We start from the raw sequence: 14,630 nt of genomic DNA on the forward strand, positions 1-14,630 counted from the left end.
CGTACAGTTTACTACGTTAGTTTTGTTTACTTAAACTTTACTTACTAATTAAATTAAATTAGTTTTGTACTACTAATATAACTATATTGTTCTTTCTCTCTCTCTCTCTCTCTCTCTCTCTCTCTCTCTCTCTCTCTCTCTGATAATTACATGATAATGATATAACATATCAATAATATATAATACATCAAATAATATATATATATATATATTATTTGATATAATGCAAATTGATAATAATAAATTGATAATAATAATTAGTGTCTCGTTCAACTAGATTAATAACTGTTCCATAATTTCATTTGTAAATTTTGCTTCCAATTCCATATGATATTCTTTTTTTCATTCGTTAATTTCTATTATTAAATTTTTATTGAATTCAATACGATATTATTAAATTACAGAACATTATTAGATACTTTCCATTTAATGAAACAAGCTGACACGAGTATCATTCTATCTTTCTCTCAAAGAGTAATAAAAATGGAACGACACTCATTGACTTATATCATCAAATAGATTGCATCCTTTGAAGATGATTTTTTTCGATATCTTATAACTTGTTCCACAACAAATTAATTATAAGATAAAGCAAAGTAATTTAGTAAAGCAAAGTAAATTAAAAAAATTATACAACGATTGAGGTACACAGTGTATGTTTTGCATGTTCGATTGAATACAAATAAATAGAACAAACAATGGACATGTATATTTAATTAATTAAATTGAATACACTATTTTCGACCATAATCTTTTTATATAATTTGAAAATTTCTATTGATCTTCAAATTACTCCGCTTACTTTATCTCTTCTGATTGATCGATTCCTCTCTCGTTCCATTAAACAATTGTATTTCATTAATAAATGGTTTGGCAGGTTTTGTGTTACCGGATATTTAGCACATTTATGCAAATTACAAAACAATTATCTTTCTTTCACTCTGACACATCGGGAACGGGGACAGAGACTCGTGTGTGCTATATCTTTCCGTAGGAAGACATATAAATGTATCTCCCAATAAGCTGGCGTTCATTCAACCAATCCTATTTATTTCTCGATTGAAACGGATTATGGCACGTGAAAGAACGTAAGGAGTAGCCTTTTTATCCGCCTTCGAGATCAGTACGTTCAGTGTTCCTCAAGCATACAGCCGAAACGAAATTACATAATGAAAAGCAATCCTATGTTGCTCTATCTTGTGCTCTGGATTGACGAGAGACCGACGTGGGTTGAGGGATCCCTCTTCATTTATGAAAGTCTCCTACTTTTCCAGCGGCGTTTCTTCTTCTTTACATCTCGAAGCGTGATTTACGAGTCACGCATCTCCGCGTGCGCGCGCTTTCTTTCATGTATGTAATTTGATTTTTTAAGTGCACGTGGCAACACGAGTTCCGTATTTAGCGAAGAACGGAAGATATTATAATGCTTAACGGTTATCTCCATTGCACGCATGTGATATCAGAGATTACCATGTCATTATAGAGTTGTAAATGGGGATAGAGGCCTTGAATATATAAAGGAAAAATCGGCAAAAACTTTCCGGTGAAAATTCTTCTCTGAATTTTTATACGAATTGAAACACTTTTCAGAAAAATTGATAAAATTTACATTTTTTTCTTAGAATTTTTCATATATAATTCTGAAATAAGATTTCTCATTCTATAATTTTTAATGAAATTTTATAAAATCTGAAAATATTTAAGCTATTTTTTCAGAAATTATAGAGAATGAGCTTTCTTAGAATATTTCAGATTTCACATATATGTGAAAAATTCTAGGAAAGACGTAGACTTTCTCGATATTTCTGAAATTCTGCAGAATTCAGCAACTTAATCAAATTTCTGAAAAATTTTTCACTAGGGAATTATTTTGCCAATTAGTTTGGATTTACGATGAAATCGACGTATTCTCATATAGCGACAAATCCATGAGAGTAATGAATAATAAATAGGAGAAGCGTCTTGATGTTCCTGGAAGAACTTCGGATTTCAGGGATATTAATACAGCTATCTCCGTGCTAAATGATTACGGCTAGAGATAACACGGTCGCTCGTCACGTGAAGACATAACTCAGGTGTCGTCGGTTGATATTTTATTATCAATGCCACCGGGATTCCAATGCGGCGTTCCAATCGTTAACGGCAGCAGCGGAACGCTAACGAAAGAACGTGGATTGTTTGCATGTACACTTCGCCGCGACGTGCGTACGGTGTAAATAACGATGATAATGGCGTGTTATCGCGCGCGTTATAAGCCTGATGGTGGCTGCGATGACATGTGACTACGATATGCGACAATAAGCTCTCGAGAGCGCGAGATAGGGAAATGCCACAGCAAGACTCTCTTATTATCAACATGTCCCGAGATGTAAAAATAACGAACTATTAATATAAGTAAATAGACAGTATTTATTTATTTTATGCTTTTTGGAGAAGTTAAAATCAATTTACAAAAACTATTTCCATCTTATGTATATACATCAAAATTTAATTCGATAAATTTATAAAAAATATCAAACTTAAAATTTGGATTAATTATATAATAGAGATCGTATGAAAGTTCAATTGAATTTTTTTACAAATTTTGATACGTGAATTAATTAACTATATTTTTTTTATTTTATACACAAGAGGAATATTCTATGTCAGCTTAATTTAAATTTTACTTGTTTTAAGCTCCTAATTTATTTTTTTGAGTGTCATCTATTTACGTAACCTATGTGTACAAAATTGAATTAAAATTAGAATTGGACACTTTGCGAAATTTCTCATGAGCACAACTATTCCACTTTCGATGTTTTTTTTGGATTTCGCCTATAAATATCTTACAGTTTTTCGATAAATCTCATTATCAATATTCTAAAATCTCAACCTCTCCAAATTTTCTTTTTCTTTACCTAAATCTACTTAAACAAATTATTAATATAGATATTTTGATTAGCTATTAATATTGCAACACAAAAATGAGAGATAAAAAAGTATCCGCACACAAACGAATAAGAATTAAAATACAGCCTTGACTAAAAGTATAAAACACTTTCACGCATTGACGTAAATATGCTCTATATCTAATAAAAATTAATCTCAAAAAGTTTTATTGTGAAATAATATTTATTTTTATAATAATTTTAATATTTTTTTTCCATTGGATTTTATCCATCTTTTTTAAGAAATCATAAATAATAATATTTTTTAAGAAATCATCTATAAATTAATATTAATGATAACTTCATACTTACTAAGGCTGTATATAATATAATCTATGAATGACATAAAATCGAGAAGAAACGAGCAGTTATCGATGCGACTGATAAAATAAGTAAACGCGGGAATTCGCGGCACAACGAACTCGCCGCATTCCCGATTCGGCTGCGAAGCGGAACAAACGATTCCGCCAGACCGCGCGACGTCCTTCTCATCACGAATTCTGGAAAGTGGGTGAGAAAACGTTGTGAGTTTCACCCGTTATTTCCCCCTCGAACGTCGATGTCATCGTGTCGTCTCCGAGACGGATGTTCTCTCTGCAGAGGCGAGAGAATATTCGACTCTCCATCCTACGTTCTTCAATGCGCGTTTCATCTCGCGGCCGCGACACGAATATACGGACTTTAGAATTACGGCGTCTCGTTTTTTTTTTCTTTTACGAACGCCACGCCTCGCATTTCTGCATAATCACGGCTGTTGTCATTCCCCTTCCCCGACGTACCTCACCGCGATTCCCGTCTTTCTTCTCTTCCGCCACGGAGCCGCCTCAGGGAAGCCTCCCTTCCTCCGATCTCTGATACCTCGCATAGCTCCTTTCCCCCGCTATTCTCAGGAATCCGAGTACGCTGCCCTATCCACTATGTGGATAGTAGCAAGCGAACCAGTGCATTATCGAATGCACCGCGTCTTTAATAACGGTGAGAGAGAGAATGAGCTTAGCGAGCTACGTTTACAATGTTGGATGTTGGACCGCAATCGAGTTTATAACTCTCATCGTATCACCGCCATACATTTACGTTTTATCCTTTAGCGATGATTTTTTTTTTTATTGGAGATTTTACGTTTCAAATATTTTTGCGTATACTTTAATAACAATTAAAAGACAATTATTTTAGGAAAATCTTAATTATATATCTTTGTATGTGTTGTATTTTTTTCTATATTTTGTATATTTTTTACATATTTTTACAAACATGCAAAAAAAGATTTATATAGATCTTAAATGATAGATCTATAAAAAAGATCTTTATATATGATTTAATTATCTGTTTTAAAAGAAATGGTTTATTCGTATTATTAATATTTTCAAGGCTAATAAATTCTTGAATATGATTCTAGAGAGTTGTGATATTAATAGTTCATGCAAGGTGAATCTGATTGCGAGCATCGTTAACGTCGTGATAAAACAAATGCAATTCAAATTAAATAAGTATCAGTTAATATTTATCAATAATCTCTGAATCTATAGAATGTATACATAGACAATCAAAGCGGTTTATAATAGACAACCATGCATAGCATTGATTATACGTTCCATGACTAACTCATTATGTTTAACCTATTTGTTTAACCTATGAGCGAAATCACCACGATGGAATCGATTCTAAAGCGTTCCTCATAGAACGTTTGATTGTCGATCGGCAAAACCGTTATCATTATTAATGATAATAATAAATCAAGTTGTTTTCAGACCGACTGCGAAATTGCGGCACATTCAATAAAATCGATTTGAAACGACAAATGCAATATTATACAATATTCGTGTCACGATATGTATATAGAATAACGTAGTTTTGTTTTAAGTAAAAATAAAAACTGTTAATTATATATCGGTATGTTGATAAAAAAAGTGACACAAGTAAAAAAACTAGTATATTTCTAGATAATTGAACATAAAGGAAAGCGACATAAAAATTAATATATTTTTGTGGAAAAACAAAGTATTTATAACTCATGTCTATATGGAAAAATATCACATTTCTAGTGATGAAATTTATATGAATAGGTTTCGACTTTTGAAAAACTCATGACATGCAGATTGAAAACAAAAAAATTTGGTTACAAAATTTTGTGTTTGTCAAATCGTTAGTGACGTATATTTACAAAATACAAACTCTAGATTGTTAGTTATATTTTATTAATAATTATATTTTATTAATACCAAAAATAATAATCAAAATAACTATTTTTAGCTTTGATGCAAGTTGCAAGGCACTTGGGGCGCCTTTTATTATTATATTATTTATTTAATTTATTATTATATTATGCATCAATGACCGTGCATTTTTCTTTGAATAAATTCTTTCAGGTAATCAATAAAACGATCTTTACACAATTGGCGAAAATCTTTTAATACAGAGTCTTTCTTATTAAAATGTACTTACTTATTAAAATGTAATTAATAGTCCTAGTTTTTTTTTTTTTTTTTTTTTTTTTAATAAATAATGTTATTATCTAAGCAATAAACTGAACGTTGTTAAGATAAAAGATGTCATGTTGATGTTAAAATAACGCAAGCTACCTAGGTAATGGTTTAGTAAATACACAAAACTTTATTATGCCAACTTTTTCGTTATCCTGTAGTTCTAAAGAATACATATAATTTAAAGTATAACATAGAAAAAAAATCAAATTCTAGCAATTGAATATTCACTATTCAAATTAAAACGTTTCAATTCAGAATTTCAAAAATACTTTACTGAGAAAAGTTAGTAATTTTAAGACGTGTCACATTTCTATCAACGCAGCGATATAAAATATACTTTAGAATCGCAGATCAAGTCGAGTTGCGTGAGAAAAAAATCTTAGTGCTTATCTTCTTTCTTACAAACATGATAAAAATGCATAAGCTTATTACACGTTGCACACAAAACCGCGCGAATGAGATTTTGATGCAAAATACATACAGACTCTACGGCTGCAAATATTTATAGTCCGTTTTTATTTTAAGATTATCTTAAGTAATGTCTTAAGATGTTAATACGGCTCTGTGATTATAACATCTTACGATGTATTTAAGACAGTTTTTAAATATAAGAATCGACTATGAAAACCGGTCTATGACACTTGTTTTGATGTTTACCGCTGTCAAAGCGACACCATCATTACGTCTACCAAGAAGAATTAGATCGAATAAGCCAAGAGATCAAGTTCAGCTTGCAGACGACGATGAATTATGATCGGCGATGAATTGACGATATTACTTATCATCAACATTTCTGCACTATCATATGCTACTCAAATGATCTTTGAGGATGCTCTCATTGAATCAAAGGCATTAATCTACATGATTTTATTTAAAAGATATCGACCGTAAAAGGATCAAGAGAGTAATTATTTAGGATTGTTCCATATATGTATAAAAATACAATTTACAATAATATAAATTATTTAAATGAGAACTTTTTTATCGATTTCATCATTCGTTGAGTTACTTATAAAAAAGTTCAATGGAAAGAGGTGAGATATAGATGAGATATAAATAGAGAAGAGAAAGATTTAGGAGGGAGATACGTGATCCAGAAATATTAAACTTAAATTCACCAAAATAAAAGGATTTACATGTAAAATTCCTTGTTTCTAAACGTTTTGTACTATTCACGTTCTGTGTCTCCGTTCAGGTCAAGAATACAACGGGTGTCACATCAATTGATCCCTATTTTTTTCTCTATGCTTATATCCATCTTTGGATCATCGTTAGGATGAGGTGAAGCCGATCATCATCACGTACAAACCGATATTTATGGCTCACCACCTTTTTCTGCGCCGCGTCGGCGACCTCGGCCGTTGCGACGTGACCTTGAAGAATGGCGAACCGGCCGTGATGCGATGCCATGCAGTGCGGCAGGTCCGTACCTAAATACCAGATCACTGAAGTGTAGACGGAATTACCTACGCGTGCTGCTTCGGGGCGCGTTCCTCAAGTTTCTTCTCATAATTCATGAAATGTTAATAAGAATATTCGCGCTGACCATCTTTCCTTTGAGGGCACTGTTGAACTTTTCTTTCTCTTCAGATCAAAAATTGCATGTCTCGTTCGATCGATTATGCGGGAAATTTTCCGTAAAATTTTCTTAAATAACGGAGTAAAGTCTATTTTTTTAATTATCACGGCTGACAATCACATCTACACTCGGAGAATAAGATAGCGATATAAAAGTGACAATTATAGAAGTTTTACAGAATGAAGAATTATACACAGTCGAATAAACTATTTTGTAGTTGTTACAACTATTTATTCAATTACTCTGATAGAAATATATATGTAGTTTTCTTAGACATCTATTTAGTTAATATCTGATATTATTATAATCACATTAGTTGTAATAATGTAACTGTGAAAATAAACTGTGAGAATAAAAACTTGATAAAGTTTTGTTCAGAAGCAGCTTTTATGATAAAAATAAGTGCAATTTGTGTAAATACGTGTGCAATTATTGTCTAGTATTAACAGATTATTATTAATTAAAATACTGCGTAGTCCATTTATTGTCCTATCCTACTTTTGTTCAGTAAATGAATTCAGTTTTGCGCATCTTTTATGTGCAATAATTGCAGGCAAAGTGTTACATCTAAATTGAATCTCAAGTAATTTTATTTCTCAATTACAGAAATAGACAGAGTTATAATATAATTATCTAATAATTGCTTTTAAAAATGCATGAAATTTCTATACACGGAAAAGACAGTTTTGATGAGATGTCTAAAAATTTAGCTAGATACATCTGAAAATAATTTTGTTGGACTATCAAAATAATTATGTAGGACTTAAATTGGTTATTAGAACTGCTTGCTGTATTGTTCATCATGTTTGAAATTCTTATGTAATTATCTTGACAAAATTATTTTCAGACCTGTATCTTGCTCAATTTTTACATACTTTAGAATACTTTACATACTTTAGCAATATTGTTCTTTCTGTGTACTTATGTGCATTAATTCTACATAAAAACTTCTAATTGTCACCTCAGTAGTTACTAGTACAGTGTTTTTCTCTGACAAAGTTTCTGTAATGTGTTGCAAGAGAAAAAAAGAGCATTTTTTATGTTTCAAGTAATTCCTTTTTCGAAAACAAAGTCCAGAAAAGAGAGAGATCCTACATTCTTTGTCTGGTTTTGAATGCACGACCATACATATTAAATCTGCACCATTTTGCATCGGCAAGGACGCGTTCTCGAGGAATCATAGCTCATATGATTCATGTCGACGCAAAATTATGTCCGTCTCCACAACTCCACGGACTTTCTCGAAGACGTAATGTTGTAATTATAATGTCGGCTGCACGAATTGATTATTCATTTGCGGAAAATATTGCATCGCAACTCATTCAAAAGCGCAGCGTTTATCACTGGAGAAGAAACGATTCCATGAAATATAGGACACTTTAAGTGACTCATTGTCAGTATAATCCATATAGATAATTTTAATTTGAAAATAAACTCAGCTACACCCACTGCACGCACCACGCACCTACTTTGAAACTCGTTCGAAGTTAACCGGTTTATTGTTTAACATGAATAGTTATGACACAAATTTAGTTCTTTTAACACATCTCTTATCTTCCTCGTTTTAGCCTTGAAATCTTAAGATGGTCGTAAAAACCTAACTCGCTTGTACGTGTTTTGCGTTACATGTCTCTGTCAAATATGAACTAAAATTTACGTCTCATTAATTCGAAATTGATTTTACAACAATTGAAATTACAACATAGGTTCGAAATTATTTGCATTAATATTTTTGCCTACTTACTGCAATCTTGGATTGTGACGTCAGAAATGAGAAAAATACATTTAAAATATTTTTGCAAATTGTATTAAATTATGAATACTTTTAATAAAACTCCATTTGCAATCAACAGAATAGATTTGTAAAATATATCGAAAATTTCCCTTTCGATAATTAAAAAAAATCATATGCATATATAAATAATCATATATTTGAAATTTAATTATGTTTAATCAGAAAACAAAACAAACAACTGTCGAATTAAGATAAATATGTTTTTCTATTCCGAAATAAAAGAATTTTCGGTATATTTTATACATAAAATATATTTTATAAGTCGAAACTTATTTTATAAATGTACTTTATCAAATGTAAATATTGTTTTATTAAAAATTATTTCTATTTTAATATATTTTTGCAAAAATTTTTATTATGTGTTTTCTCGCTTCTGACATCATCAATCCGATCAGAATCCGTGAGGTCCTTAAGGTTAGATTAATGTTTTGCATATCAAACTCACGACATTTTTGCTGTCTCGTTTCGTAGTGAATTAAAAAAAAAAAGATTGAAGAAACGTGCGCGACCGAGATTCCGCGATCTTTTCCACTTGACGTTCTGGGGGCTCCCTTTCGCAAAAGGCCATTATCTTCACGACGGTCGACATCACACGTCATACTGTTGCCTGTAAACGGCTATGGGTCACGAAACTAGCACATTAAATATTTACACATAAGTAAAGCGCGTTTTAATCGCTGAGAAAATCTGTAAGCCACAATGGTATCTCAAACTTTTAAGTATCGCCAAGCATTTCATATCTTATAATATTCTTCGCAAATGTGTATTTCGAAGCAATTAAGATAAATTAATTCGGCAATGGTAATCCAAAAATAATCCACTTAAATTAATAAAAAATTAATTTATACATATAGCGATTAAATATTATAGTCATTAAAAGTATATCTCGCTACGCAAGCCTCATTGAACTCTTCTCGAAGGCCACTATATCGAGAATTCTTTCGTTATTCCAAATGTTCATTAAGCTGCTTATTGTAACGAAATGTTTTCTTTTTAAAAGAAATGTTATCCGCTGATCATATCGACGTCCTGCCGAGAGGGACTTCTGAGACGAAACGAGAAGCAGATCAGTCGGATCTCGATAAGAGCAACGCGGTCGGAAATAATAATGGTAGGGTGTGTGGAGAGAAAAAGAGAGAAATCGCGACTCGAAACTCACGGCAAAGAGGAAGAAGAAGAAGAAGAGAGGAAAACGCAGGATGAGAGAGAGCGAGCTAGCTCACCTTGGCGTCCATGGTATGCAACCATTGGCGTCTCTCGCAAAGGCGTAGCACCTCAATCGCGGTAGGCGATGATGTGTTTCGATAAGAAATCTTCAGGCTCTTAACCGAGAGGAAGAAAGACAGAGGGAAAATAGTCGCTGTAACAACGCCTTTATGGCCATTTGTATCCTTCGACCGTGTCGTATCACCGCGGGCGCGTTTTATACACATTGCAAAACAATGCGGCGCGTAACCCCGTTAGAACTTGATGTATTTTGTATTTCCGCACGCCTTGTTTTTGATGAAACGTCAATTTTACGCAGGAGGCGTCAGCTGAAAGCCGGCGAATCGCGAAGGATCATATCGGGATGAGATACAAGCGGAGATAAAAATAATCTTTATTTCATTTACCAACAACGTCTGTTGTCTTATGTCTTCTTTATATATTTCAGTAGACAAATCTTAATCCTGCGCACAAAATCCTCTAAGATTAAGAATTGCGGAATATTTTTCGAAATATTCTACAGTTCGATTTTCATATACAAAAGGAAGATGTTTATATTAACAATATTATTTCAATTGAATTTTGTTAATTCACACATAATAACGAAATGAATTTATCATGTTCTTATTTTAAAATTTTGCTGGTTTCATTAATACCGTTATTAAATTAACAAGACTACTTTTCAATTTAATACTGTTGATCTTAACAAACACAAAGTTACTTGTAATTTTCCACTCAACAATATAACTGTAATATATACGTGTATTATATTACAGTTACATCGTTGAGTGGAAAATTACAACAGTTGCATATAATGTTGTGTTTGCCGGATATAATATAATTTTTTTTAGTGTACCATTTTAATCAATTTCGTATAAATTGATTAAAATACTATTTATCTTGATTTGTTTGCATTTTTCTCAGTTCTTTTCTAACTTAATTTGCTCTCTTAATTTGCTCAATTTTATTGAAAATACGCCAGTTGTATTTGTTATGCGTTATTATTAGCGGAATTCTGTCATTCGACTGCATGAATATGGAAAACAGAATGCTTATTCGGTATGCTGACACATTGCTGAATCGCGTATATCGACGACTCAATGGACTACGTAACATACCAAACATTATGTATTCGAGGCTACTGCATTTAGTGTCAGTATTATAAGAAAAAATTATAAGAAAAATTATACGATAGCATCTTATATTTGTGTTAGAAATGATTTACTCAAGTTTTTGTTAAAATTCGGCGTTCAATTTTTGACATATTCGAATGTATCAATTTAACATAAAGTCATTATATTATTTAAATATTTTGTATTAAATCGAAATATTTCAATATTTCTTCGTGTCAAAATGATACAATTTATATATATAAGTGAATAAATAACATAAAAATAATGTGTTTTAAAACCTAAATTCTTAAATACATTCTTAAATAAATGAATAAAATACATATTAGTAATTTAATACGTCATAAATATTAATTTCACTGAAAACATATGCTTCCACAATTTGCATACAAATTATTTATGTCGGTATTATCTTTCGTGCCAATTGTTTTACATAATGTTCGTGTTATTTTTCAGCATACTCATCTTAAATTAATACAAAAATTTGAATAGGCCGTTTGAGCGGTTAAATTTAACACGTCGAAATGTATTAAATTTAACACAAAATTTCCAATTGTGTAATTAAATAGAAAAATATATATATTATCTATAATACGAATAAATAAGACGCTATTTTCTTTAATTAATTTCATTTTATCTCATTAAACTGAATTACTTTTTCTATTATTGATTTTCCCAAAACGGAGAATTTTCAAAGATCGTTAACCGATATAGTATTGAAAAAAATAGAGAGTTTCTCTTAGCTTCTACTAGAGAGTTTTATCAAAATATTTTATCGCTCATTTTATTACTATTGCGTGCAAAATCACATGTATGCCTCTCTCTTTCTCTCTCTAAAAAATTCTATCTAGCAAGCCGAGCTATTTCGCACCGAGCGGCATTCATGATGCGAAAGTATGCGCGTCGTTTTATGATAGGTACATCGATGCCCTCCTCAGGCATATCGAGAAAATGCGGCCCGGCGACGCGTGCCTGACCTTAAATAAAAATTTCATTTACTCAGCAGGATTTACTCTGCGAGGAATATATGATGCATTGGCACGCGCCATAAATTCTTATACCGGCTTCAACAAGCGCTTTTCTTCCCCTTCCTTTTTTTTTACTGTCCCCTTTTGACCGATCCTCCGCATAGCCTTCCAAGCCGAGGCGTCGTCGCCTCGATTGTGCATACCAGGCACGATTACTCGCCTCATTGTGTATTACGTAATACGGAGGAAACGAGATAGGGGAAGGAGGGAAAAGGAGAGGAGCTGTTACGCACATATAGGTACGCGATTTGTGCGTGCGTGTATGCGCGAACACGCGACGCTGATAAATAAACAAATATAAATGCGTGGGTGCTACGAATGCGCGGCGAAAGCGCGACTCGAGGAATGCCGCGCCCGTCGCGGCGTCGGCGTCGGCGTCGGCGTCGTGCCGTTGGGAAAAATCCGGGACATCCTTGCGCAATGTCGCGCGTACGCGCGATTGAGTAAAACAAGAGAGAAAGAATTTTATTTACTCGTAAATTTACGCTTAGGATATATCGCTTGTAATAAATATAAATTCACATTTACGTCTCGAATGATCCGAGCATTTCGGTTAAGAGCACGTGACACGGATATGGTAAACGCGACTGTCTTTCAAAAAAGGAAAAATGATAGAGATTTTTCTAGAAATTAAATTAATTAAGAATTATTACACGTGTGTGTATATATATATATATATATATATATATATATATATGTCTGTGTAAAAAATGGACAAACAGAAAGATAGGTAGATAGATATTTATTGCTTTAGGATAAAGATCCTTTCAAACGCAAAAACAATTCGTACAAATTTACAGCATAGTTATCACGTACGGAAGTGATCGAATGAAATAAGTAATGAAATATATACAAATAATAATAAAAAGAGAAAATACAGAAAAATCAATAAAATATAAAAGAGATATTAATGTAAAGCTGTGAGGCGCTAAGAAAAATAAAAGCTACATGCACGAGAGAGAGAAAGAGAGAGAGAGAGAGAGAGAGAGAGAGAGAGAGATTGATTATATTTAGCAGAAAAAGCAGTTTTACAATTATTATAAGATTCTTTCGTATGATTTGATTCATATATTTAGATTTGAAGTGAGAAACTAAGACAAGAACTAATCATATATATTAAAGAATCTTACAACACATTGCAGCAAAGCTGTTTTTCATGAACGCATTGTCGCGTGTGCAGCCAGCCGACACTAATGTATCATACAACATAGGTATGCCTGAATACGGTCAGGTCAGGTGGATAAATATCGGATACGTAGCGGGACATGGGCGGTTTCGAAGAATGCGCTTCCTTCCTGTTAATATACTTGATATAGTAGCTATACCGTATTTGGATACGCGCATGATCGCCTATACGTTTTATAAGTAACGTACCACGCTAATGAGTCATGTCATGATTACGATTCCATTTGCGTGCCGCGACGAATTCGCGAAGAATAATACCGCACGAAGCTGCAATGAGAGGAACTTTTACGATATGACTGCGGTTGCAACAATAAATATTTGCGATGACTTTGCATAAATTTGAATCTTTATTTTTAAATACCTTAAGCCCTCACCAATGTAAGATTAATTTTAATCTCAATTTAACTGACTGTTTATCTTTTTCTAATTCTCAGAATTATAACAAGATTATCGATAAATGCGCGTGTTCCTTTTTGAAATTCTATAATATACAGTGAGAACAAAAAGTATTTGTACAAGGAATTTTTTTATAAAAAAAAATCTTATTTGTAGAAAATAAATATTAATTAGCAATTTTATAATGAATACATTCTGTTCTAACAACAAACAACGAGATTCGCACATATTTCTAATATTGGCTAAATTTTTCGACTGTACGAATACTTTTTGAGTATCCAGATAATACAACTTTTAATTTTTCAGATGATATATTTTCTATAATTAATACACTTTTTGTATATATAATTTTAAGAAACATTATAGTCTATTTTATTCTTTATGAATAAATTGTTAATTACCCAGCAAGAAATAATCATCAATTAAACATCGAATCGATATCAAATTGGTATTGAAATCGCATTGGTATCGATTCGACATCAATTCGACTCATTTCGCTAGATAATATTTAATTTTTAAAAATAAAGTTTTTTTTAAAAAAATATTTTCTCTGTACGAATACTTTTTGTACTCACTGTGTACATTGTAAACTATATAAAATATATATAAATTCGATCATTGTGATCATATGAAAAAACCATAAACTGTAATTTCTCCAATAATTGCTAAATACAGCTTTTTTATAATCATTCTGAAATCTGAGTTCACCCTATCTGTTAAATTTATCGATAAAAATGAAATATTATTGTGGACCAAAGTCTTTTTCAGAGGAGAGATGAAAATATCTTACTTTGAATATGTGTGTGTGTGTGTGTGTGTGTGTGTGTGTGTGTGTGTGTGTGTGTGTGTGTGTGTGTGTGTGTGTGTGTGTGTGTGTGTGTGTGTGTGTCGTGTAGTGTCG

General features: G+C 32.1%; 1 protein-coding gene across 1 annotated transcript in view; it reads left to right on the plus strand.

The window, feature by feature from the left end:
• The window catches only part of LOC105623449, a 37,963-nt gene that overhangs the window by 14,981 nt on the left and 8,352 nt on the right, over positions 1-14,630 (plus strand). The window lies entirely within an intron of this gene.

This window comes from Atta cephalotes (assembly GCF_000143395.1).
Source record: "Atta cephalotes unplaced genomic scaffold scaffold00058, whole genome shotgun sequence".
NCBI classification, from domain to species: domain Eukaryota; kingdom Metazoa; phylum Arthropoda; class Insecta; order Hymenoptera; family Formicidae; genus Atta; species Atta cephalotes.